Source organism: Triticum dicoccoides, chromosome 7A (genome assembly GCF_002162155.2).
Source record: "Triticum dicoccoides isolate Atlit2015 ecotype Zavitan chromosome 7A, WEW_v2.0, whole genome shotgun sequence".
NCBI classification, from domain to species: domain Eukaryota; kingdom Viridiplantae; phylum Streptophyta; class Magnoliopsida; order Poales; family Poaceae; genus Triticum; species Triticum dicoccoides.
This window is the reverse complement of record NC_041392.1, coordinates 268,621,118-268,648,614: the sequence shown is the minus strand read 5'-3', so window position 1 is coordinate 268,648,614 and position 27,497 is coordinate 268,621,118.

Sequence of the window (27,497 nt, the reverse complement as noted above, 5' to 3'; positions counted from 1 at the left end):
ATATGACCGGAGATAAAGATATGTTCCGTGAGCTTGCTGAAAATGACGACCCTCGAAAATATGTCACTTTTGGTGATAATTCAAAGGGTAAGGTGGTTGGCCTTGGTAAGGTGGCCATCTCACATGATAGCTCCATACAAAATGTCATGCTCGTTGAATCCCTTGGATACAATTTACTTTCAGTTTCTAGACTTGCGGATTTCGGTTTCAATGTCTTATTCACTGAAGTAGATTGCCAAGTGTTTCGTAGAGACAATCATAAAATGGTCTTTACCGGTATACGTAGAGGAGATCTTTACATTGTTGATTTCACTAAAAAGGCTCAGCCTAGAACTTGCTTAATTACCAAATCTTCTAAAGGCTGGTTGTGGCATAGAAGACTAGGTCATGTTGGTATGCGAAATCTTGATAAGCTTATTAAAGGTGATCATATCCTTGGAATAAAAGATGTCATATTTGACAAGGATAGACTTTGTAGTGCTTTTCAAGCAGGGAAACAAGTTGGAGGAAGTCACCGCGCGAAGAACATCATGACCACAAGAAGACCACTCGAGCTACCTCACATGGATCTCTTTGGTCCAAATGCCTACAAGAGTCTCGGTGGTAACTCATTTGGTCTAGTCATAGTTGATGATTTTTCAAGATTTACGTGGGTGTTCTTTCTTGATGACAAATCGCAGGTCCAAAAGATCTTCAAAAACTTCGCTAGGAAGGCCCAAAATCAGTTTGACGTGAAGATCAAGAAGGTTCGGAGCGACAACGGAACAGAGTTCAAGAACGCAAATGTGGACACCTTTCTTGACGAAGAAGGGATTTCACACGAGTTCTAGGCTACGTACACACCTCAACAAAATGGAGTTGTTGAAAGGAAGAACCAGACTCTTATCGAGATGGCAAGAACGATGCTTGATGAGTACAAAACGCCAAAGCACTTTTGGGCGGAAGCGGTTGAGACAGCTTGTCATGCAACAAATCGCTTGTATCTTCACAAGCTACTTGGCAAGACGGCATACGAGCTCCTCACCGGTAATAAACACCAAGTTGGATTTTTCGAGTATTCAGCTCAAAGTGCTACATTCTTGATAAGCATCATCGTTCTAAATTTGCTCCTAAATCTCATGAAGGTTTCCTACTTGGTTATGGCTCAAACTCTCACACTTACCATGTCTACAACAATTTCACCGGAAAGGTTGAAGAGACGGTAGATGTGAAGTTTGATGAATCTAACGGCTCGCAAGTAGAGCAATTGCCAATTGATGTAGGAGACAAAGACCCTTCAGAAGCAATTCAAGACTTGTCCATTGGCAAGATTCGTCCAATGGAAGTGAAGGAGAGTAAATCGTCCGTCCAACTGGAAGCTTCTACCTCATGACAAGGTGAACCAAGAGTTGATACGGAAGCATCCACAAGTGGGACACGCCAAGATGAAGAAAACGAGGAAGTGCACCAAGATGAACATCAACAACCTCCTTCTCCACCACGACAAGAGAACGACAACGTCAACAATGAAGAAGGCCAAGAAGAAGCACAAGATGAAGAGGATGTTCCACCCCGACCCAAGCAAAAGCTTTCACGAGTTCAAGCAAGAATTGCTAAGGATCATCCCGTCGAGCAAATCTACAATGATATCCAAACCGGGAGAATCACTCGCTCTAAAACTCGTTTAGCTAACTTTTGTGAACATTACTCATTCATCTCTAGCATTGAACCTATGAAGGTTGAAGAAGCATTGGAGGATCCGGATTGGATAAACGCTATGCATGAAGAGCTATACAACTTTGAGAAAATCAAGTGTGGACATTGGTCGAGAAGCCCGACAACAACCACAACATCATTGGTACCAAATGGGTGTTTCACAACAAGCAAGATGAAGATGGACAAGTGGTTCGCAACAAAGCACGTCTCGTCGCCCAAGGCTACACACAAGTTTAAGGTATGGACTATGGTGAGACATATGCTCCCGTTGCTAGACTTGAGTCCATTCGCATCTTACTTGCTTATGCTAATCACTATGATATCACCTTGTACCAAATGGACATTAAAAGTGCTTTTCTAAATGGCAAAATTGAGGAGGAAGTTTATGTTAAGCAACCTCCCGGCTTCGTCAATCCTAAGAAACCTAATCATGTTTACAAACTTCACAAAGCCCTTTATGGTCTTAAACAAGCTCCTAGAGCATGGTATAAATGCTTGACCAAGTTCCTTATTGAAAAAGGCTTTGAAATTGGTAAAATTGATTCTACTCTTTTTACTAAAAGGGTTAATGGAGAACTATTTGTGTGCCAAATTTATGTTGATGATATCATATTTGGTTCAACTAACCCTCATTTTAGTGAGAAGTTTGGAAAGCTAATGTCGGAGAAGTTTGAGATGTCTATGATGAGTGAACTCAAATTCTTTCTCGGTTTGCAAATCAAGAAAACTAAGGAAGGTACCTTTGTCTCTCAAACGAAGTACACCAAGGACTTATTCAAGAAGTTCAATATGCAAGAATGCAAAGGTATGACTACACCCATGCCTACTAGTGGACATCTTGATTTGACCAAAGATGGTGAACCGGTTGATCAAAAGGTTTATCGCTCTATGATTGCTTCATTGTTATATCTATGTGCCTCTCATCCCGATATTATGCTAAGTGTGTGCATGTGTGCACGATATCAAGCTACTCCTAAAGTGTGTTATCTTAAGGCTATGAAAAGGATAGTGAGTTACCTAATCCATACACCAAATTTTGGCATTTGGTATCCTAAGAGGTCCTCTTTTGATCTTGTTGGCTACTCAGATTCGGACTATGCTGTAGACAAGGTTGATAGAAAATCCACTTCGGGTATTTTTCAATTCCTTGGTAGATCTCTTGTGTCTTGGTCTTCCAAGAAACAAAACTCGGTATCCTTATCCACCGCCGATGCGGAATACATTGCCGCTGGTTCATGTTGTGCTCAATTACTTTGGATGACCCAAACTCTTAAAGTTTATGGGATATATGTGAAACATGTTCCATTGCTATGTGACAATGAAAGTGCTATTAAGATTGCTCACAGTCCCGTGCAACATTCTCGAACTAAGCATATTGAAGTTCGTCATCATTTCATTTGAGATCATGTTGCAAAAGGGGACATTAACCTTAAGCATGTTCGCACCGATAAGCAATTGGCGGATATATTCACTAAACCACTTGATGAGAAAGTGTTTTGCAGGTTGAGAGGTGAATTGAACATCATTGATGCTTCAAACTTGGAGTAGGAACTCCATTTGATACATGCGGGGCATGAGCCTATGACTAATCCTCGATATTTCTCTTATGATGCTATTCATATGTCTTGGATATATTTGTACCTTGCATGTTATCTAACCCATGTAGGTACTTGGTTGAATCTAAATCTATGAGATTGCAACTCACTCACATCTTGAGCAATCTCTACATCACCAAGTCTCTACACAATGGTGGTTGAAGACAAGGAAGCACGAAACCATTCAAACATATCCTTTGGAAAATTCTATGTTGAGTCTCATGATTGTCATTTTGGATACACAAGTGCTCTTCCTTGCAAAGCTAACCCATGTAGGTAGATGAACTCAAACTCCAAGTGGTTCTCCCAACCCTTGATAAACTACATCAACCTTGAGCAACCCACACAAGTTCAACTACATGAGCAAGATCAACACCACCACCCAAGGTATGTTATTACATCTTAGAGAAGCTTTACTCCAAGTCATGAGTCAAAGCAACTCAATAAGATGTGAATACATAAAAAGTCTTAAACGAAAAATGGTAACCCCATTTTGAGCTTAAACGATGAGTATGACCTATGATCAAGTGCTCTCACTTGACTCCTAAGTCAATATACTCTAACATAGGTGACTTTGTCGCCGGCCATCTCTAGATGAAGTTCTCGTGTGTCTCTCCGTGCTTTTGTCTCTTGTATATTTGTTTCCCCTCATCTAGAACTTTTAGTTTCTTTTCTTTCCTTTTTGTTCTGCATTTTCTGCATCCAATTCATTGCAAATCTTTCAGTAAATTCCTTGCATATCCTTGTGAGATCTTACTTGTCTAGTGAGCTGAGGTGACAAGTGGTTTCACTCTAATGAACTCGGTCACACCGGTTTGTTCTCTTCGGCCCAACCAAAATCATTCGGTGCAACCGAAGCACACAACTCGGAGTCACCGATTCCATCATAGGAAAACCAACTTGCCACTTATTCTTGATTTCTGTTTGCTCCAGCTCCACTCAATGATTCGTGTCCTCTACCAGCATCATATTAGACATGTTGCTTTGCTCTATGACTCGAGGACCAACCCATTTGTATCACATGTCCAGAAGAGCCCTTCTTGGAAATTGATGTCAAAGGGGGAGAGAGAGATCACATCAAAGCTTAATCCTTCCTATAGGGGGAGAAAGAGAGAATACTCAGGGGGAGAGAGTTTCCCAACTAGGAGAAAGTAATATCATCAAAGACCCCAGATGCTTGGTGTTCAAGAGGAGAGATGTCACATGTCTTTAAGAGGGGAAAGACATGTTTGGTTGCTTGCTTTAGCTCAAGCTTTGTTGTTTCCTTTTTTGTTGCTCTGATTTTCTGTTCCCTATCTTCTCCCAATATCCCATGCAGATTCAGGGGGAGCAAGACATCTAAGGTAAGGAAATCTCTGATTTTATTGCATATCTTTACCTTTGGGGACATTTCTACATCCAATGTGGTACTTAGTACTCACTCTACATGTCATCCCAGTCTTGGTTCTCTTGTGGTTTCTCTTGTTTGCTCTGGTCAGTACGTGTATCTGTGTTATTTAACCTTGTTTGCGCAGGTTCATCCCATCCTAAGCCAACTCAAGACCACAAGGTAAGTATATGCATCACAGTCATGTGAATGAGAAGTTCTTGCTGATGTACATATTGTTTGCAAGAAGGACTCATGAGCATGAAGGAACATTTCTCACGTTCACATCATTCGCTCTGATGCATATAGCCAAGATACATGTAACACATTGCTTACTCTGTCATGATTACGCATTCACATGCTCCTATATTCAATATTCACATGATTGCATACATGTTGAGGGAGCCTATGCATGTTACATGTCTTTCCAAAGATTTACTTGCTATTCTCTATATCTTTATCTAAAGCTTTGATGTATGTTTTCATAAATTACCACAAAGGAGGATATTGAAAGCACAAGTGCTCCCTGGGTGGTTTTGGTAATTAATGTCAACATATCTCTTGTTGGACTAACACTTTTACCTAGTATGTTTCAGATAAGTTGAACAATGGAGTGGCATGGACTAGAGGATGTGGAACCCCTTCAAGATGCTAAGGACAAAGGATTGGCTCAAGCTTCAAGATCAAGACTCTACATTTTCTATTTTAGTGATCCAAGATCACATTGAGTCTATAGGAAAAGCCAATACTATTAAGAGGGGATGAGGTGTTGCTTAATGGCTTGCTTGCTCAAAGTGCTTAGTGATATGCTCCAAAACCCTCAACTACCTTCCCACATCCACATATGACCTAAACCAAAAGTCAAACTCGGCCCCATCGATTTTATCTATCCGGCGCCTCCGAGTTTCAGATGTCATAGCCACTGCCACAAACCCTAGCAAATCGGTTTCACCAATAGGGATCTCGGTCTCACCGAGATGGGATTGTAATCTCTCTATGTATGTCCATTACCAAAATCGGCCTCACCGAGTTTGAGCAATCGGTACTACCGAGATTACAATGCAAACCCTCTGGTTAGCTTATTACCAAAATCGGTCCCACCGAGTTTGTGTAATTGGTCACACCGAGTTTGCCTGACCAACTCTCTGGTTAGCTTATTACCAAAATCGGTCCCACCGAGTTTGTGTAATCGGTCACACCGAGATTACGTTATGCCCCAACCCTAACCATATCGGTCCTACCGAGTTGCATCTCAGTCCCACCGAAAATCCTAACGGTCACTAGGTTTGCTGAATCGGTCCGACCGAGTTTAACCATTCGGTCCCACCAAGTTTGGCAAATTGTGTGTAAAGGTTAGATTTTGTGTGGAGGCTATATATACCCCTCCACCCACTCTTCATTCGTGGAGAGAGCCATCAGAACATACCTACACTTCCAATACACATTTTCTGAGAGAGAACCACCTACACTTGTGTTGAGGTCAAGATATTCCATTCCAACCATATGAATCTTGTTCTCTAGCCTTTCCCAAGTTGCTTTCCACTCAAATCTTCTTTCCACCAAATCCAAATCCTGTGAGAGAGAGTTGAGTGTTGGGGAGACTATCATTTGAAGCACAAGAGCAAGGGGTTCATCATCAACACACCATTTGTTACTTCTTGGAGAGTGGTGTGTCCTAGATTGGCTAGGTGCCACTTGGGAGCCTCCAACAAGATTGTGGAGTTGAACCAAGGAGTTTGTAAGGGCAAGGAGATCACCTACTTCGTGAAGATCTACCGCTAGTGAGGCAAGTCCTTCGTGGGCGACGGCCGTGATGGAATAGACAAGGTTGCTTCTTCGTGGACCCTTCGTGGGTGGAGCCCTCCGTGGACTCACGCAACCGCTACCCTCCGTGGGTTGAAGTCTCCATCAACGTGGATGTACGATAGCACCACCTATCGGAACCATGACAAAAACATCCGTGTCTCCAATTGTGTTTGAATACTCCAAACCCTTCTCTTTACATTCTTGCAAGTTGCATGCTTTACTTTCCGCTGCTCATGTACTCATTGCATGCTTGCTTGGTATGTATTGTGTTTGTTAAACTTGTGCTTAAACTCCACTTAAACTTAAGAATATTAAAAACTGCAACTTTTGGCACTTAGTGTCTAATCACCCCCCCCCTCTAGACACCTCTTCTCGATCCTTTCGCCATGGGAAACGCAAGGAATGACGATGAAAGACTTATTTTTGTTGTTGAGGAATTGAGGAGGAATGTGCAGCCATCTTGGAGTAGGTAGTATCTATAACCTAGTAATACATTGCTAAGTGGGAAACCATTTAAGTTTTAATCGGTGTGAACATGTTTGCAATTAAATATAGTGTGGTAATTTGGAATGTAACGGGAACCAAGCTCAAAATTTATTGACGATTCTAGTTTCGAAGTGCGGCACAATTCCCGGATGGTGTAACGTGGGCACGTGTTCTCGGATGCGTACGACACGTTTGCACCATAGGATACACCATAATTGGCGACGTCAGCACAAGACTTGTTCCATCAACCATGCGTGCTCGTTATTACCATCGTGCATGCTTATTTTAATTAGAATGTGTGCCTGTCTAGCACATGCACCTTGATCTATCTGACCATTTCTGTTTATTGTGGCTAATCGTAAACAATTCATCTGTGTGAAGTGTATGTCGTCTATCGCGCACATCTTGATCTGGCTAACCATTTTTGTTGTTTTTTCTCATCGCAAACAGTTCATCTGAGTGAATTGTATGTCGTCTATCGCACACACGTTGATCTGGCCAATCATTTCTGTTGTGTTGCCTAATGATAATCAGTTCATCCGAGTGAACTGTATGATGTATATTGCACACACCTTCATATGTCTCACTATTTCTGTTGCTATGCTCACCGCATACAGTTCATTCGAGTGAACTGTATGCCATTTATTGCACACGCAACTCTAGTCTGAATCGTGTTTGATGTCTCCGCCATCGCAAATAGTTCATATCATTTTTTATGGTTTTCTTACACCACCGTTTGCGATTAATGCCCCACACACAGTTTCGCCGAAGGGCCTCTGATTGTAGTGCCGCGTTAGCAGCATTCTGCAGTAGTGGGGGTTGATGCATGTTTTCATCCAACTTTCTCCGGTAGAAAGTTTGGGGCACTCTTTGAAGTTCTTTCTGTTGGACTAAATATTATGAATTTGAAGTTGTTCGATCCATATCAAATAATCAACTCAAGGATACTTGTGGTGACATTGGAGTATCTAGGTGACATTAGAGTTGGTTGATGTCTAACATATGGTGTAGTATGAATTCTAGGACTGTTTGTGACACTTATAGGGATGACTCAATAGATAGATTGGAAGAGATAACTTTGAGGTGGTTTCGCACCCTACAATAATTTCATCTTATGTTCTCCGCTAGATAAGAACTTTGGAGTGACTCTTTGTCGCACGTTGAGGGATTGCTATATGATTCAATTATGTTAGAACTGTTGAGAGATTGCACTAGTGAAAGTATGAACCCTAGGCCTTGCTTCTAAGCATTGCAATACCATTTGCGCTCACTTTTGTTACTTGCTATCTTGTTGTTTTTATATTTTTCATATTACAAAAACCTATATCTACTATCCATACTACACTTGTATCACCATCTCTTCGCCGAACTAGTGCACCTATACAACTTTCCATTGCATTGAGTGTGTTGGGGACACAAGAGGTTTCCTGTATTTGATTGAAGGGTTGTTTGAGAGACACCATCTTCATCATATGCCTCCCATGGATTGATAAACCTTAGGTCATCCACTTGAGGAAAAATTGATATTGTCCTAGAAAACTCTGCGCTTGGAGGCCCAACACGAGTCTACAAGAATAAGTTGTGTGGTAGACATCAAGCTCTTTTTTGGCGCCGTTACCGGGGAGGTGAGTGCTTGAAGGTATATCTTTAGATATTGAAATTGAATCTTTTAGTTTCTCGTTTTATCACTAGTTTGTTTTATAAATGAAAACTACAAAAAAGTGGAATTGAGGTTGCCTCATATGCTTCATCTTTATAATGTCTTTCTTGGAAATGATGGATCAAAAGATTGTGCCAGAGTGTTAGAATAAGAATTCAATAAAATGTTTGACATAAAATCTTTGAGTGATAAGCATGATTGCAATGTTGTTAGTATGATTTCTATGAATATCCATGATGCTAATGATATGCAAAGCCATAAGCTTGGGGATGCTATGTTTGATGAAGATGATATTTTAGTCCCCCGAGTTTTGATGAGAAAATCTATTATGATGATTATATTGATGAAAGTGGGTTTGTAAGAGTGTCAACTTTATGTAATAATGATCCCACTATTTTGGAGGGTGTTGAATCTTATCGGAATAATGATAAAAGTGGATCTGGAGAGGTCATGACTTTATTTAGTGATGAATCCACTATGTTGGAAGAGGTTTCAATTGATTATGACAACAAAGTTGCTATCTTTGATGATTATGATGATGACATGTATTCTATAAAGAATAATGATAACCATGAAACTTTTCATGATTTTAATACTCAAATCGATTATGCCAATCAAGTATCACATGATAGTTATTTTGTTGAGTTTTCTCCCACCACTATTCATGAGAATAAATTTGCTTATGTGGAGAGTAGTAAATATTCTATGTTTGTGGATCATGAAAAGAATGCCTTATGTGATAGTTATATTGTTGAATTCATTCATGATGCTACTGCAAATTACTATTAGAGAGGAATATATGCTTCTACATATCTCAATAATATCAAGTTTCCTCCCTATGTGTTGATAGTTTCGAAGTATTGCTTGTTTTGGCTTCCTATGCTAGTTGATTCTTGCTCCCACAAATTGTTTGATCACAAAATCCCTATGCATAGGAACTGGGTTAGGCTTAAATGTGCTATTCATATGCTTCATGATGCTCTCGTTATGTTTCAATTCTTTACTTTTATGTGAGCATCATTGAAATCATCATGCCTAGCTAAAATGCATTAAAGAAAAGCGCTTGTTGGGAGACAACCCAATATTTACACCTACTTTTTTTGTGTGTTCACATGATTAAGCTATTGTATTAATCATGTCTTGTAGCTTTAGCTTCAATAAATTGCCAAGTAAAACCTTTGGGATAGTGTGGATGATAGTTGACTTGATTCTGTGCAAAAACAGAAACTTTTGCGCCCAATTCTAGAATTACCACAATTCATTGGTATGTGATAAAATTCTGAAATATTTACACATGGTTGATATACAAATTTCCTACATTGTCCTAATTTTGTAGAATGTTTGGTGTAAACGAAGTATGGTGTTTGATCAAATCATTACAGACTGTTCTGTTTTTGACATATTCTGTTTTCAATGCATAGTTTGCTTGTTTACACCATACTGTAAATATAAGTCGTAGAAATGAGAGGGTACAGTAGGCATTGTGTGAGAAAAATTACGAATCTTTTCTTGACAGTACCAAAGTGAATGATTTGTTGTTTTTCATAATAACTTGTCTCATGAAGTTCCATTAAGTTTTGTGTGATTGAAGTTCTCAATTTTTGGGTGAGATATCGATATGGGGAGAATAAGGAGTGGCAATACCATAACCTTGGGGACGCCCAAGGCACCCCAAGGTAATATCTAAGGAAGACCCAAGTGTCCAAGCTTGGGGATGCCCGGGAAGGCATCCCTCTTTCGTCTTCAACATTATCGGTAACCTCACATGGAGCTATATTTTTATTTTTCACACGATATAAATTTTGCTTGGAGTGTCATTTTATTTTTTTGAGTCTTACTTGCTAATTAGCACAATGTTGGTGTCCTTTATTTCATTAAAAATGTCAATTATAGCCTTTACCATTGCTTATTTTGCAAGTCTATATGTTCCTATTTGAAAACATAAAGTTTTCTATTGTTGTCTGAATTCTTCAGAAAAGCCAGAACTTGATAAAGTCTTGAAATTTTTATACAGTGAGCTATGATAAATTTTCCACAGTGTGGTAATTTTTCAATATTTTTGGAGTTAAATAAGTATGAACATTTTTCATCATTACAAACTGTCATGTTTAGATAGATTGTTGTTATGTACATATGTTTGTTTGTTTAATCATTCTATTTGAGGATAGGAGTATTAAATATGCAAAGGCATTTAGTATGCAATGTTAAATAATAATTTTACTAATCTGTCACAATAGAGAATGATAAGGTTTTTCATTGATTTATACTAAGTTATCTCACGAGTTCTTATTGAGTTTTGTGTGCATGAAGTTTTTGAGATTTAGGGCAACCATGATATGAGAGGAATCAAGGAGACACAAAATCTCAAGATTGGGGATGACCAATGCATCCCAAGTTAATATATCAAGAAGTCTCAAGCATCTAAGCTTGGGGATGCCCCGGTAGATATCCCACCTTCCTTCATCAACAACTATCGGTTAGTTTTGGTTGAGCCTAAGTTTTTACTTGTTTGTTGTATGAATGAAATACTTAGATCTAAAATTTTAAAATGAGAGAGTGTCCTCACATATCTACTTAATTATTTAACTACTCATTTGATCTTCACTTATATCTTTTTGGAGTAGTTTACATTTACTCTTGTGCTTCACTTATATCCTAAGATTAAATTGTTGAATGAATTGAATGTCATAAATCTGAAATTATATATGCTTCAAATGCTTAGTAGTAGTTTCACATTTGGTTAGAAAGTAAAATCTATTGAAGTTTGACAATCACCATCTTGGCCATACAAGCAATTCATGAATGACAAGTATAGGGAAGAGAAATTTCACATACAAATATATTATCTTGGACATCTTTTATGATTGTGAATACCCATTAATTATTTTCAAAATTGAGAAATTAGTTGAAGTTGTACAAGTAAGACAACATAATGAGTTATGGTTGGGTATATTTGTATAGAAGTTATATTGTTATGGATCCTCCAACATGTGGTGCTTGTTGAGAATCTTTTGCTAGCCAAAATCTCTGTACTAAGCAGGAATACTGCTTGTGCATCCAAATCCTTGAGCCAAATTTCTTCCTATAAGAGTCCGCCATATCTACCTATATACAGTATTACCCTGTAGTTCCAAGTAAATTTGCATGTGCTATCTCTAAATCTTCTAATAAACATATGTTTTGTGTGTATGTACCGCTCATGAAGAGATAGGGGGTGGTCAGTATCTTCCATGCTAAGTGGGTTATTCTCATGATGAGTGTTTATTCGCTTATGAATGCACGAAAGAGGTTGGTAATTGGGATGCCCAGTCCTGTAATCAAAATGAAAAAATATATAATGAAAGAAACTCCCCCGGAAAGTTGATTGCATAGAGGGCACCCGAGGATTCGGCTAGCCATGGCTTGTGTTTGAATGGTTGAGGGGGAGTAAACTTTACCTTTCCGCTTAGGAACCGCCGATAATGTGTTAAGCATGGAAGAGACTAAGAATTCTCGGTCATGACGTTGACAGGAAAGGCACACCACTCAAAATGTATTCATCTTTGTTTTAAGCAATGAGCTCTGGCACCTCTGCAAATCCATGCTTCCCTCTACAAAGGACTTATCTTTTACTTTTTCTGTTATTTTTCATTTTGTTGAGTTAATTTATTATTCCAACCTATTATTTAGTTGGCAAGCATCATGTGGTGGGGAAAGATCTAGGCATATATGGCCATTCAAATATATTTGATCATGAATTATTATTTTTTACAATTTATCTCTATGATAAATGAGTTGGGAGGCGAAACATTAAGCCCCTATCTTTCTATGTGTTCGATGGATGCCATTTGTTCTAAAAATATGCTTTGAGTACTAGCAATCATAGAAGACTATATGGTAATTGAGTATGTGGAGCTCTTACTTGGATTTTTGTTGAAAACAAGTTGAATTGAGATTGTTTGGTGACTAAGAACATAGGTTTTTAAGTTTCAAGGGAATGCATTGTTTGAACCATAACATGTGAATTGATTGCTACTTTATCATGATGAGTTTTATGAGAAATAGTTGTTGTTTATGATGCTAGGAAAAGTGATTGAAATTATCAACGATCAAACTTATGCACTATGCTAGCATTCACACTTCATAAATTATTTCTTTTGTCATTTACCTACTCGAGGACGACAGGAACGACTAAGCTTGGGGATGCTAATATGTCTCCAACGTATCTATAATTTATTAAGTATTCATGCCATGTTTACAACGATTTTATATGGTGTTGGTATGATTTGGTTAGAACTAACCTGGACTGACGCTAGTTTCACCAGAACTACCGTGGTGTTGTTTTTTGTGCAGAAATAAAAGTTCTCGGAATGGGCTAAAAATTTACTGTGATTTTTTATGGACCAAAAGAGACCCTTGAAGCTTCCTGGAAGGACCAGACGAGACACGAGGATGTGACAAGCCTAGTAGGTGCACCCTGGGGGTAGGGAGGGCCTACCGAGCTTGTCGCTTCCTCGTGGGCCCCCTTGACGTGAAACCAATGCCAAAAATTCCTATAAATCCAGAAAACCCCATAACTTGACCTAGAACTTCCGCTCTTCCGCCGCAAGCCTCCGTACCAAAGCGGTCTCATCTGGAGGCCTTCTCTAGCACCCTGCCGGAGGGGGAAATCATCACCAGAGACCATCTTCTTCATCCCGACGGTCTCCATGATGAGGAGGGAGTAGTTCATCCTGAGGGCTGAGGGTATGCACCAGTAGCTATCTGTTTGATCTCTCTCTCGCTCGCTCTCTATCGTGTTCTTGATTTTGCACGATCTTGATGTACCGCGAGCTTTGTTAATATATATAGTTGGATCATATGGTGTTTCATCCTCTCTATCTTGTTGTGATGAATTGAGTTTTTACCTTTTAGGTTTCACTATTATCGGATTGAATATTTTGCATTTGAGAACACTTGATGTATGTCTTGCATGTGGATACCCATGGTGACAATGTGGTGTTCTATTGATTCACTTGATATATGTTTTGGTATTCAACTTGCGGATTATCATGACATTGGGGTAATCTATGCATAGGGGTTGATGCACGTTTTCGTCCTACTTTCTCCGGCAAAAACTTTGGGGCACTCTTTGAAGTTCTTTGTGTTGGATTCAATATTATGAATCTGAAGTTGTCATGCATATCGAATAATCAACTCATGGATACTTGTGGTGACTTGGAGTATCTAGGTGACATTAGAGTTGGTTGATGCGTATCATATGGTGTTATTTTAGTACAAACTCTAGGGCTGTTTGTGACACTTATAGGGATGGCTAATAGATTGATCAGAAAATATGAGTTTGAGGTGGTTTCGTACCCTACAACAATTTCATCTTATGTACTCTGCTAGATAAGAACTTTGGAGTGATTCTTTATCGTACGTTGAGGGATTGCCATATGATCCATTATGTTAGCATTGTTGAGAGATTGCACTAGCGAAAGTGTGAACCCTAGCTACGCCTTGTTTCTAAGCATTGCAATACCACTTATGCTCACTTTTGCTACTTGCTACCTTGCTGTTTTTATTGTTCCTATTATAAAAACCTATATCTACTATCCTTATTACACTTGTATCACCATCTCTTCACCGACTAGTGTAGCTATACGATTTACCATTATATTTGGTGTGGTGGGGACACAAGAGACGCTTTGTTATTTGGTTGCAGGGTTGTTTGAGAGAGACCATCTTCATCGTACACCTCTCACGAATTGATAAACCTTAGGTCATCCACTTGGTGGAAAATTCCTAGTAGCTACAATACTCTGCATTTGGAGGCCCAACATGAGTCTACAAGAATAAGTTGTGCAGTAGACATCACCCACATCATCATTCTCTTTGAAGTGCTAAGTCCATGGCTCACACTCGGGTATTGAGTGAAGTTGAAAATGCTGAAGTGCGTGAAAAAGGATGATGTAATTGCTTGGTTTGGCACCGGGGTACTCTTGATTTGATATATCTTACAGGGAAGAACGAGCGTGGCATGCTTACCACAACTGAGTGTATAGAGGTTGTTTCCTTTAGCTCCATTATTATGAAAGGCAATGATGAATTACATGCATGTTTTGTATTATTGTTTAATATCAAATTGATAGACTATTGCCTTGAATCACTTGGATCCTAATACTCATGCCATAATTAGATTACATGATCAGGATTATGCCAGGTAGCATTCAACATCAAAAATTATCTTTTTATCATTTACCTACTCAAGGACAAGCAGGAATTAAGCTTAGGGATGCTGATAACTCTCCGTCACAACTTTCACATACTTTTGGCAACAATTTATATGATTTTCTAGTGCCTAGTGTCAGTTCCTGTCTGTTGCATGTTTTTTTGTTTCACAAAAATCCATATCAAACGAAGTCCAAATGTGATAAACTTTTACAGAGATTTTTTGGAACATATGTCATTTTGGGGATAAAAATGAATGCGAGACAATGCTCGAGGGGCCCACAAGCTCACATGGCGCGCCCTACCCTAGGGCACGCCGGGCAGGCTTGTGACTCCACCATAAGTCATTTGGGTTGTCCTTCTGCCACAAGAAAGATAATATCCGGATAAAAATCCCCTTGAAATTTCAGCCCAATTGGAGTTACAGATCTCCCGGAATATAAGAAACGATGAAGGGCCAAAAAACAAGAACGTGAAACAGAAGAGAAACACACACACAGAGAGAGAGAGATCCAATCTCGGAGGGGCTCCTGCTGTGACGCCCGGATAATTAAGCTACAATAACTCTCTACTGATGATGCCACGTCACCACGATCACTGTTGATAAACTCGCATTGATTCAAACCCCGTTTAAATTCAAGTTTAAAATCAAGTCAAACTATAAAAGTTTACAAACGTCAAAACTAAGATGTGAAAAATAATTCATAGATAATTACGGTGGTGAACCAATATTTTTACAAAGTGAATACATGCCCTTAAATGAATAAAATAGGGGCTAAAAACCATTGTTAAATGCTTTTAAATAAAAAAATACAAACCTATTTATTATTGTACCAAACTAATTGTTGCTCTAGCCTAAATTGCAATAGTAATTAAGGTGCAAGTTTCATATTTTACAACACTATTTTACTATTGAAAATTAAAATTAAAATTAAAATAGAAATAAATAAAAAGAAAGGAAAGAGAAACTAACCTACTATGCACCTGGGCCTTGAGGTGAACAGGCAAGGCCCAGCCCACCTGGAGCTCGTCCCCAACCTCTTTGTTCATCAGAGGCTGGGTGGACGCCGCGCCGTCGTCCATGGCCATGGATGGCCACGTGCTGAACATCTAGCCCCACCCCGGTGTCTATAAGGCCCTCCTCGACCATGCACGCGAACCCTAACTACCCTCCAGACCCCCCTGTCTTCGCCCCTCTCCCACATGCCCGAGCTCGCCGACGCTGTCGTCGCCATGCTGCCACCGTAGGGGTGGTCACCGGCCTCCCCACGCCATCGAAGGATGCCCAGGAGCTTCGCCAGCCACACCTTCTTCTACCTCGCCACTGGATTGGAGATGGGAGGCCACCTCGTCGACACCCGAACCAACTTCTCCCTCCTCGACCGCCACCGCCATCGCCGTCGACGATTCTGGCACCTGCACTACACAACACGCCTCCCTAAGCAACTCCCCGTCATCGATGTGAGCAGCACTGCATTCCCCCTCCGTTCTCTCTCTCGATTGCTTCCTGTTGCTGCTAGCTCCGACATTGCCGATGCTCGTCGCCGCCGCCTTGCTTTGCTGTCGTGGCCGCTGCATGCGCAGCCCATGTCCGAGAATCACACCGTACTCATGGCACCACCAGGAACCCGACGAGCCTGCCCGCTGCCTTTGCCTTGCCCCTAGCCCCGGTTACGGCCACGCCCGACTCCGGCCACCGCCACTGCTCAACGTCGGCACCAACTCCGGCGGCCTCAGCTCCTCCCAGTGCTCCCACGCGCTGCGGCGCCCTCTCCCCGTTCGAACGCGCCCGCCCGCGCCTATTTTGGCTGTCGGACGGTGAATCCCGGCGCACGGTCGCGCCCTCCGCTGCGGATTTGGTCGCCGAAGCTAGCTCCGGCACCACTGCTGACCTGGCCGACCGGGGCCACCCCTCGAGTCACTGACCCATGGGCCCAGAGGCCGACTGGCATGTTGACTTCGGTCAACACTGACTGGGCAACCCCTAGTCACTGACCAGTGGGCCCGGGGCCCCTTGTTGACCAGTTGACCAAGTCAACTGTGCTGACTAGGCTGGCCCAATCACTGACATGTGGGCCCCGCGCTAATTTAACTCATTTTATAAATAAATAAAAGGTTATTTAAACTGTTAATTAACTAATTAGCTAATCAGTCTTTGACTAATGGGACCCACCCTCCTAATTAATCTGTAACAAGTTAGTTAGTCCCCAATTAACTAATGTGACACTGACAAGTGGGGCCCACTGGTCAGGTTTGACCTGGTCAGCTGGGTTCGGCCTGCTGACGTCACACCTACTTCATGATGATGTCATCATTTTCTATTCTGGATAATTCGAATTTAAATAAATAATTAAATTCTAGAAATTATTTAAAACTTTGAAAATTCATATAAAATAAATCGTAACTCGGATGAAAATACTTTGTACATGAAAGTTACTCAGAACGACGAGTCGAATCTGAATACGCAGATTATTCGTCCGCCACGCATCCCTATCATAGCGAACCTGCGACATTCCCCCTCCGGTCCGTTTGTCCGAAAACGCGAAACACCGGGAATACTTTCCCGGATGTTTCCCCCTTCACCAGTATCACCTACTACCGCGTTAGGTCACCCCTAGCACTATGTATTGCCATGTTATACTTCGTGATGCTTTGATTGCTCTGTTATTTTTTTTTCCTACTCCGTTACTTCTTTCCGGTAGACCCCGAGACTGCCGGCGACCCCTAGTTCAACTACGGTGTTGACGACCCCTCCTTGTGAGAGCAACCAGGCAAGCCCCCCCCCCCTTGATCACCATATATCGCCTACTCTTCTCTCTACTACTTGCATTAGAGTAGTGTACCATGTTACTGCTTTCCGTTAATCCTATTCTGTTGCATAGCCTGTCATTGTTGCTAAAGTTGTTGATACCTTACCTGCATTCCTAAATGCTTAGTATTGGATGCTAGTTTATCATCAGTGGCCCTACATTCTTGTCCGTCTGCCGTGCTATACTATCAGGCCGTGATCACTAGGGAGGTGATCACGGGTATATACCTATATACATATACATGATACATGTGATGACTAAAGACGGGTCAGCTCGTAGAGTACCCGCGAGTGATTCACAGATAGGGGGCTGAAAGGACCTTTGTCTCGACGGCCCTCTGGGTGGATCTCTGTGGCAGAGCGACAGAGCAGGTTGAGCCCACCCAGGAGAGAGGTGGGCCTGGCCCTGGTTGGCGTTCGCGGTTACTTCAAAATAACACGCTTAATGAGATCTTCGTATTTGATCTGAGTCTGGCCACTGACCTATACGCACTAACCAACTACGCGGGAATAGTTATGGGCACTCAACATCGTGGTATCAGCTGAACCTTCGTGACGTCAGCGACTGAGTGGTGCGCGCCGGGTTGGACCGCATAACGCAACTTTCTTTGTAATGGAGGTTGCTAGGTCGGCTCACCGGCCGCATATGCAACATGCAGGTGTGCAATGGGCCCAGACCCCTGCGCCATAGGATTTAGACCGGCGTGCTGACCTCTCTGTTGTGCCTAGGTAGGGCTGCGACTTGTTGATCTTCCGAGGCTGGGCATGACCCAGGAAAGTGTGTCCAGCCAAAGGGGATCGAGCGTGTTGGGAAATGTGGTGCACTCCTGCAGGGAAGTTTATCTATTCGAATAGTCGTGTCCCTCGGTAAAAGGATGACCCGGAGTTGTACCTTGACCTTATGACAACTAGAACCGGATACTTAATAAAATACACCCTTCCAAGTGCCAGATACAACCCGGCGGTCGCTCTCTCATAGGGCGATGAGGGGAGGATCACCGGGTAGGATTATGCTATACGATGATACTTGGTGAACTTACCATCTACTCTCTTCTAGATGCTTCAAGATGGAGGCTGCCAGAAGCATAGCCTTCGGTAGGACTATCTATCCCCCTCTTATTCTGGCAATTCTGCAGTTCAGTCCACCGATACTACCCATTTCATTGATACCAATGCATATGTAGTGTAGATCCTTGCTTGCGAGTACTTTGGATGAGTACTCATGGTTGCTTTCCTACTTCTTTTTCCTCTTTTCCCGGTTACGGCGATCATATGATGGAGTCTAGGAGCCAGAGGGTCCCCAGGATGATTCTACGTGGAGTTCGACTTCGAGGAGTAGTTAGGAGGTCCCAGGCAGGAGGCCTCGCCTTTTCAATCATTGCTACTTTTGTGCTAGCCTTCTTAAGGCAAACTTGTTTAACTTATGTCTGTACTTAGATATTATTGCTTCTGCTGACTCTTGTGCATTCGAGCTTATGTATTCGAGCCCTCGAGGCCCTGGCTTGTAATATAAAGCTTGTATTATTTTAATTTGTGTCTAGAGTTGTGTTGTGATATCTTCCCATGAGTCCTTGATCTTGATCGTACACATTTGCGTGTATGATTAGTGTACGATTAAATCGAGGGCGTCACAAGTTGGTACCAGAGCCGACTGCCTGTAGGAATCCCCCTTCCAAACTCCTTGGCCGAAGTTGAGTCTAGACATTGCAAAACTTTTACTAACATGGTTGTGTGTCTTACAGGCCCATGTCGCCATTGGGTGGTATTAGGATCTTTTATTCCTCGACTATACTCTAGGACTCTTATCTCTCTTCTCTTCGGGTTAAATGAATTTGCTAAAACTCTAACAATGGTTTCTCGTAACAACTTTCTCCTAGAGAGCCACTTGTTACAGATGATCGCCTGTTGCACCAGAAGATTTTGAAGTTACTCTCCGAAGTTCTCCCAAGACTTGTGCCATCGCTTTTACAATCCCCTACCACCGATGTATCCTTATGGATAACTACCTACATTTATCGTTCATACATTCATCCCGAGTTGATCTTGTTATTACATGATACCCCGAAATACTCGTTGTTATTTCGAGAATCCTTGTGCCTACTGCCTAGCAGTTCCTTATCACCTGAATACACCTACAAATTAATCCTCACACACACCGAGGATTTGTTTCTCCCCAGTTTTTCATATGTTTCACCAAAGTCTTCAAAATACTATTTGATCTTTCAAAAATCCTGAGCAGCCTATTGCTCATGAAATTCTTGCTTGCTTGCATTATGGTTAATCCCATCAGTCTCGTAATCTTGTCGGCGCCCCTTGTCATTTTCATTTTGAGTCTGTTGATTCAATATGTTGAGAATGCTCACAATCCTCAATCAGATCCTAGAATTCATCCTTCCGGCTCAGACATCATTTTAAACATGAGTTGTATCTCGACCAATAAAATTGCCATCGATTGTACCCCTAAGGCTATTCAACTTATCCATCACTAATCAGAGCATTGCTTATGATCCCTTGTCTTGGGATTCATAATTCGTTGCATTTGAGCTTTGAGTTAGTCAGTTGTTTCAATAATTTGATCTCCTTGCGTTGTTGCTTCTTCTGATTGTGTGTCGATGCTCACATCAGCTCTGTTGTGGACCGTCAGATCCTTTGTTGAATTATCATCTGAAAGTGTCCTTTGTATACAAAAACCTCGAGAAGTTCTTTCCCAGATACATAATGCCATTGGTAAATCTATTCTCTGATATGGACAACGATGCTCTGCTTTCGAGCTTGAGTTATTTACTTCTGAACTTTGTAGTATATGTTCCTAAGATACCCGATGGGTTGGACCAATGCCTTCCCTAATCTGTGCAAACCCGAGAGTTTTCATGAGTCATATTCTCCTGGTGATTTACTAGATAAAATTTCAACACTAGAACTCCATCGAAAATGAGAGGTGAATGATAGGTAATGCATTGGATAAGTGGGAGCCGACCTTGAAATTTGTGTTCATGCCCATGGAAACGATGTAGAGCTTATCATGGGACCTTCTCATAATGGTAATTATCTCCTTGTTACAAATTCGTCTTACATCTATGGTTTGGTGATTTACAAATGTGGTCCGAGCCATATTATTTCCTTTGATTTCAATTGTCAGACAAGTTAAAAGGCACTTGTCTTCCGCCGATAAATATACCACTCCAACCTCTATTCTGATCCGCCTTCGAGTATTACCCTCTGGTATCTCAAGAAATTAATGGAACTACATAACTTCTTATGAGTTCCTCATCAACTATTATTTCTCGCTGATTCCAATTTTCCATGGGTTCGGAGCTGTTAAACACACAAGGACATACATAACTGAATCGATTACGCACTCCGATTCGATAACTCTTAAGTAATTTTCATTGGTTACAAGTTAATAAACCTTCAAGTCATTCCTAGCCTAATCGGCTATATCATTATCGTGCTGGTTTTAACTGTGCTGACTGGTCCTTATTCCCGGAGCACAACTTTCGATGATGAGCTAAGCTTACATCGGTACTCCTCGTCCTATCATTCACCTCGAACAACAAGCTTGATTCCGAATTGGTTTCGTATCCGTGGTTCCAATAATCTTTCGCTACAACACTCCTTTTGCTTGATGCAGACGTTGTTCGATTGCTTCTTCATGGATCCTCTCGACAAAATTTGTCATGATCATCATCAACATTTTGACTCCTTCCAGAATATCAATCAAATTCATGATGTCAAGTACCATCCTTGTCCCTCAATGATTTGGGTTATCATCAACAACATTATAACTTTCCCTCCAACACAAACTTGTTCATGTTTTGTGTTATACCTGGAGATCCTTGCTATCCAGCAATTATTCTTCTTTACCTTGGAGTATTACCATCTTTTATGTCAAGAATGTCGTGAGAAATTCACCACCTCTTATGAATTCTTGATACAGGTGATACTTCTTGCCATATCCGTTCATTCCTTGGTCCCTGTGTTATTTCTAACCGAAAAACCGACAATTGAACTATGCTGTGCGACTTCAAAATTTCTAGCAACCCTATTGCTTTGAAGTTAATGGTCGATATTTCACTCTTAGACCATTGGTTATCAAATCACAATTCTAACATTGATCATGCTACCTAAGCCCATATTTCGGGTGCACCTTTCAACCAATGTTTAACTGTGTATGTTTTCCTCGAGCATACCTCGTTATATCATTTGATCTGAATCTCGGTCAGATATGATGGTTGGAACATATTTCCAAGAGTTATAACAATGGTTTTTTATGTGACCCGGTAAGGTGATGTCGTGCCTAGCACACTTGGCCGGAGGCCCTGTTGTCATAGCTTCCTTTTTATTAAGGTTAACCGTTCTGCCATGAGAAAATTGTAAAACTTATTTTATAAGTTGTTTCTGATGGATCCTTTGTATCCAAAGTCTAACCTTTGCTTGAAGACCATGCCAATGCTATCTCGAAGCATGTTTGTACTCCGATTTTCAATAAGATCATTTGAAGAACAATGCTAAATTTTCTTTGTCCATTATCCAAAAACCGTTGTTTGGGTTATCTCATGAAATTCCTCTCCCCTTACCTAAATGGTTTTACTTTCTTTCTATCCTGTCATGGATATCATGCTCTGCTTGTCCTTGGGAAGGATATATCCCTGAAACATGTGTTTAAACACATTTTCCTTTCCATTGTTCTGTTTAATCTGATGATCACCTTTTCTTTTCCATTGTTTTGTTTAACCTTACTGGTGATCTATATGATCTAAGTAGTAATATTCTCCTGCTTAGGTAAGCACCTAGTTCAACCACTCTGTCAGTAAGACCCTGTTAATATTGTTGATAACATTTCGGTAACCACCGATGGACGAGAACTTTACCTATTGGTCCGCCTCATTCAACGAGCAGGAAAATGGTTCTCTTCGTCCCTCACCCTTGGTACCGACGTTGTTGTCGACATAATCGACAGGCTACCCTCTGACTTGCCTTGTTGTAATGACCATGCAAGATGTCACCGCTCCTCCTATTTTTGACCCACATGGTGGGCCCATAACCCACAGTTCCATACGATCGAAACCAGACTCTCTTGTACATCCTTGATTCTGAAGTATCCTTTGCACTTAACTTCGCATGTAATTCACGAGTCACCTTCCTGGAGATGATCTATTCTGGTATCAAACACAATACTTATTCCCGTTGCTCTAAACTACTTTTCAGGCCTTGTTACAGGCGTTGAATAATCGCCTATGCGCTTGAAACTTCTGCACCTTCTTACTTTGCTCTCGATAATTTCTTAAGTTTCAATTCGAGAGTTACTTTCCGCCACCTTCCCCCATATTATCTACCAGATAAGCAACCTTGTAGAGGTCCGTCCTTTCGAAGCTACCCTTATCCTTTCTGTAAGTACGATGAAAACTCCGCAGAAAGGATGCCGACTTCATCATCATGTCTGGAAGCAGAGAAAGGAAGACATCAATGTGGTGGATCAACCTTGTTGAGAAGAGCAACCAAGACCAAGAATACTCGCTAGAATTTCGTAACCAATTCTTGCCCCTTAACTTCACCTCTAAAATCTCGGGACGGGATTTCTTGTAGTGGAGGAGAATTGTGACGCCCAGATAATTAAGCTACAGTAACTCTCTACTAATGATGCCACGTCACCACGATCACTGTTGATAAACTCGCATTGATTCAAACCCCGTTCAAATTCAAGTTTAAAATCAAATCAAACTATAAAAGTTTTCAAATGTCAAAACTAAAATGTGAAAAATAATTCATAGATAATTATGGTGGTGAACCAATATTTTTACAAAGTGAATACATGCCCTTAAATGAATAAAACAAGGGCTAAACACCATTGTTAAATGCTTTTAAATAAAAAATACAAACCTATTTTATTATTGTACCAAACTAATTGTTGCTCTGGCCTAAATTGCAATAGTAATTAAGGTGCAAGTTTCATATTTTATAACACTATTTTACTATTGAAAATTAAAATTAAAATAGAAATAAATAAAAGAAAGGAAATAGAAACTAACCTACTATGCACCTGGGCTTTGATGTGAACATGCAAGGCCCAGCCCACCTAGAGCTCGTCCCCAACCTCTCTGTTCATCAGAGGCTGGGTGGACGCCGCGCCGTCGTCCGTGGCCATGGATGGCCACGTGCCGAACATCCCGCCCCACCCCGGTGTCTATAAGGCCCTCCTCGACCCCGTGCGCGAACCCTAGCTGCCCTCCAGACCCCCCCTCTCTTCGCCCCTCTCCCACACGCCCGAGCTCGCCAACGCTTTCGTCACCATGCCGCCGCCATAGGCGTGGCCACTGGCCTCCCCGCGCCATCGGAGGATGCCCAGGAGCTTCGCCAGCCATGCCTTCTTCTACCTCGCCACTGGATCGGAGATGGGAGGCCACCTCGTCGACGCCCTATAACACCCACGATGCGGCTATATCTCCCATGTGTCAGAGCACGACTGAGAGGCATAGCCGCATAGTAGGCATATCGCAAGAGGGGTAATCTTTACACATCTCATGTACTGAATAATAAAGGGATAAAGAGTTGGCTTACAATTGCCACTTCACACAATACATAAATATAGCATTACATCATCCAGAATACAATCAAGGTCCGACAACGGAACCAAATAAAGAAAGACAACCCCTATTGCTAGATCCCCGATCGCCCCAACCGGGCTCCTCTACTGATCAAACAACAATGAAACAACACAACGAACAAGATCTTCATCGAGCTCCCACTCGAGCTGGGTTGCGTCACCTGCACTGGTATCATCGGCACCTGCAACTGGTTTTGGAAGTATCTGTGAGTCACGGCGACTCAGCAATCTCACACCCTCGCGATCAAGACTATTTAAGCTTATGGGTAGGAAAGGGTAGTGAGGTGGAGCTGCAGCAAGCACTAAGCATATATGGTGGCTAACTTACGCAAATGAGAGCGAGAAGAGTAGCAAAGCACGGTCGTGAACTAGAAGTGATCAAGAAGTGATCCTGAAACTACTTACATTCAAGCACAACACGAAACCGTGTTCTCTTCCCGGACTCCGTCGGAAAGAGACCATCATGGCTACACACGCGGGTGATGCATTTTAATTAAGTTAAGTGTCAAGTTCTCTACAACCGGATATTAACAAATTCCCATCTGCCCATAACCGCAGGCACGACTTTCAAAAGTTCAAAACCCTGTAGGGGTGTCCCAACTTAGCCCATCACAAGCTCTCACGGTCAACGAAGGATATTCCTTCTCCCAGGAAGATCCGATCAGACTCGGAATCCCGGTTACAAGACATCTCGACAATGGTAAAACAAGACCAGCAAAGCCGCCCGAATGTGCCGACAAATCCCGATAGGAGCTACACATATCTCGTTCTCAGGGCACACCGGATTGTCCAAGATTCCGGTAGGCCAACCCAGAGTTGCCCCTGGTGGTCACCGGCTGCTGACAGGTTGGACAATGACTTAGAGGAGCACTGGCCCGGGGGTTTAAAATAAAGATGACCCTTGAGTCTGCAGAACCCAAGGGAAAAAGGCTTAGGTGGCAAATGGTAAAACCAAGGTTGGGCCTTGCTGGAGGAGTTTTATTCAAAGCAAACTGTCAAGGGGTTCCCATTATAACCCAACCGCGTAAGGAACGCAAAATCAAGGAACATAACACCGGTATGACGGAAACTAGGGCGGCAAGAGTGGAACAAAACACCAGGAATAAGGTCGAGCTTTCCACCCTTTACCAAGTATATAGATGCATTAAAGTAAATAAGATATAATAATGATATCCCAACAATATCCATGTTCCAACATGGAACAAACTTCATCTTCACCTGCAACTAACAACGCTATAAGAGGGGCTGAGCAAAGCGGTAACATAGCCAAACAACGGTTTGCTAGGACAAGATGGGTTAGAGGCTTGACATGGCAATATGGGAGGCATGATATATCAAGTGGTAGGTATCACGGCATAGCAATAGAGCGAGTAACTAGCAAGCAAAGATAGAAGTGATTTCGAGGGTATGGTCATCTTGCCTACAAAGTTCTCCGAGTTGACAAAAGCTTGATCCTCGTAAGCATACTCAACGGGTTCCTCAATCACGAACTCGTCTCTCGGCTCTACCCAAAGGCAAGAACACAAGCAAAAGGACCAACAATCAATCACGGTGCAAGCGCAAGCAGCATGATGCAAAACATGACATGATATGCGGGATGTGATATGCAGTGCATATGCGTGCCCCGGAAGGAAAAGATTGAATCAGGACTCAACTTGGCAAACCAAGTGTGCCTTTGGAAAGATGAGTTTATTTCGGTTGAAATCGATATAAAGATCACCGGAATCGGATGCACGGTTTGCAAATGGCAAGCAAAACAATAATGGCACAATTCTGCGATTAACAACACAATGCCAACTAGAATGCAACAAGAAACTAAGCTACTGCACTCCAACATAGCAACAAAGCACATGGCAGGGACCTACTCAAGATGCTTGACAAAATATGAACACTGAGTTACAGCTAAATCACACAAGACCAGGTTCAAACAAGCATGGAAAAAGTGCAAAAGATATCAGCATCACAGACTTAGTGAAAATACGAACATGCCAGGAATTAACATCAGGAAGCAATGTTTAGAGCAAGATAACAACATGCTACAGGAACAGAACATAGCAATACAAAGCATGGCATGAATGTACTCAAAGCATATAACAAAAGTCCCTTACTAACCATTAGCCAAAAAGGATCAGAAGATATGATGGCACCCATGTAAACATAGCAAGTTTCGTTAACAGATTCAGACTTAGCAGAAAAACTGAGCATGGCATAAACAAAATTATGAAGGCATGTTTGCGAGCTCGATTCACTCACCACAAGGCATTACATGATAAACTAAGCATACTACCAGCAAGAAGACATGTCCAAGAAGCTAACCATGGCAAGAACAATCTCATAGTATGCATGGATCAACTACAACAACATTGGCAAAATTGATTAACACGTAAACAATCTGCCAGGAATATTTTATAGAAAAAGTAGAGCAAGATTGAGTCATGCTAGGACACTCCATAAATGCAAACAGGGACATGGATGGATATAGCACAACCATATGTCAAAATCATCCTTACTGAACATACCCAAAAGAAGCATGGATCTCTCTGTAGCAACATGAACACATGGCATAAAAAAATAACAGCAGACAAAGACTTAGTGAAATTCTAAGTCCCTGAAATCAGCAATATCACGAGAGCTACTTTCCATGCTTGTGCTAGTTACCACACTGATCACAAAAATACATGGCATACACCCCTGTAAAGATGGCATGGCATAGCCCAAAACACATGTAGAGCTCATGCCCATATGCAGCACACAATAATCATGGCAAAAATGACAAATGCTCATAAACTGCTAAGTAACATGAACTAACATTTCATAGCACTCTTGCATCAACAATTTGGGCATCAAGATGGACTCAAACAAGCAAGGCACAATATGAAGAGCACATAATGATGAACATTTTGATATATCATGCATGCAAAACGGATCTACGGATGAGGAGTTATGATGCAATGAACATGGCTAGAAAATGTTACAGGGAAAGGGGACTTAGTGGAATTCATCACCTCCTAGAACAGATCTAGGGTTTCTCACTGCGCGGAAACCAAGGATGGTTGGCTCGCCAGAGAAGGACGCCGGAGAAGGCAGGGGCTGCGCCGGCGAGGCAGATCCGGGGTGGATCCGACCGGATCTCGCCGGATTCGGGCGCGAATGTCGAGGGACGGCGCCGGGCGGCGAGCGTGGCAAGGTGGGGTGGCGAGCGCCGGAGTCGGTCGACAGGGCGGCACGTGGAGGCGGCGACGCTAGGCGTGGGATGGCGGCGGAGAGGCGCGTGCGCTTGGGGC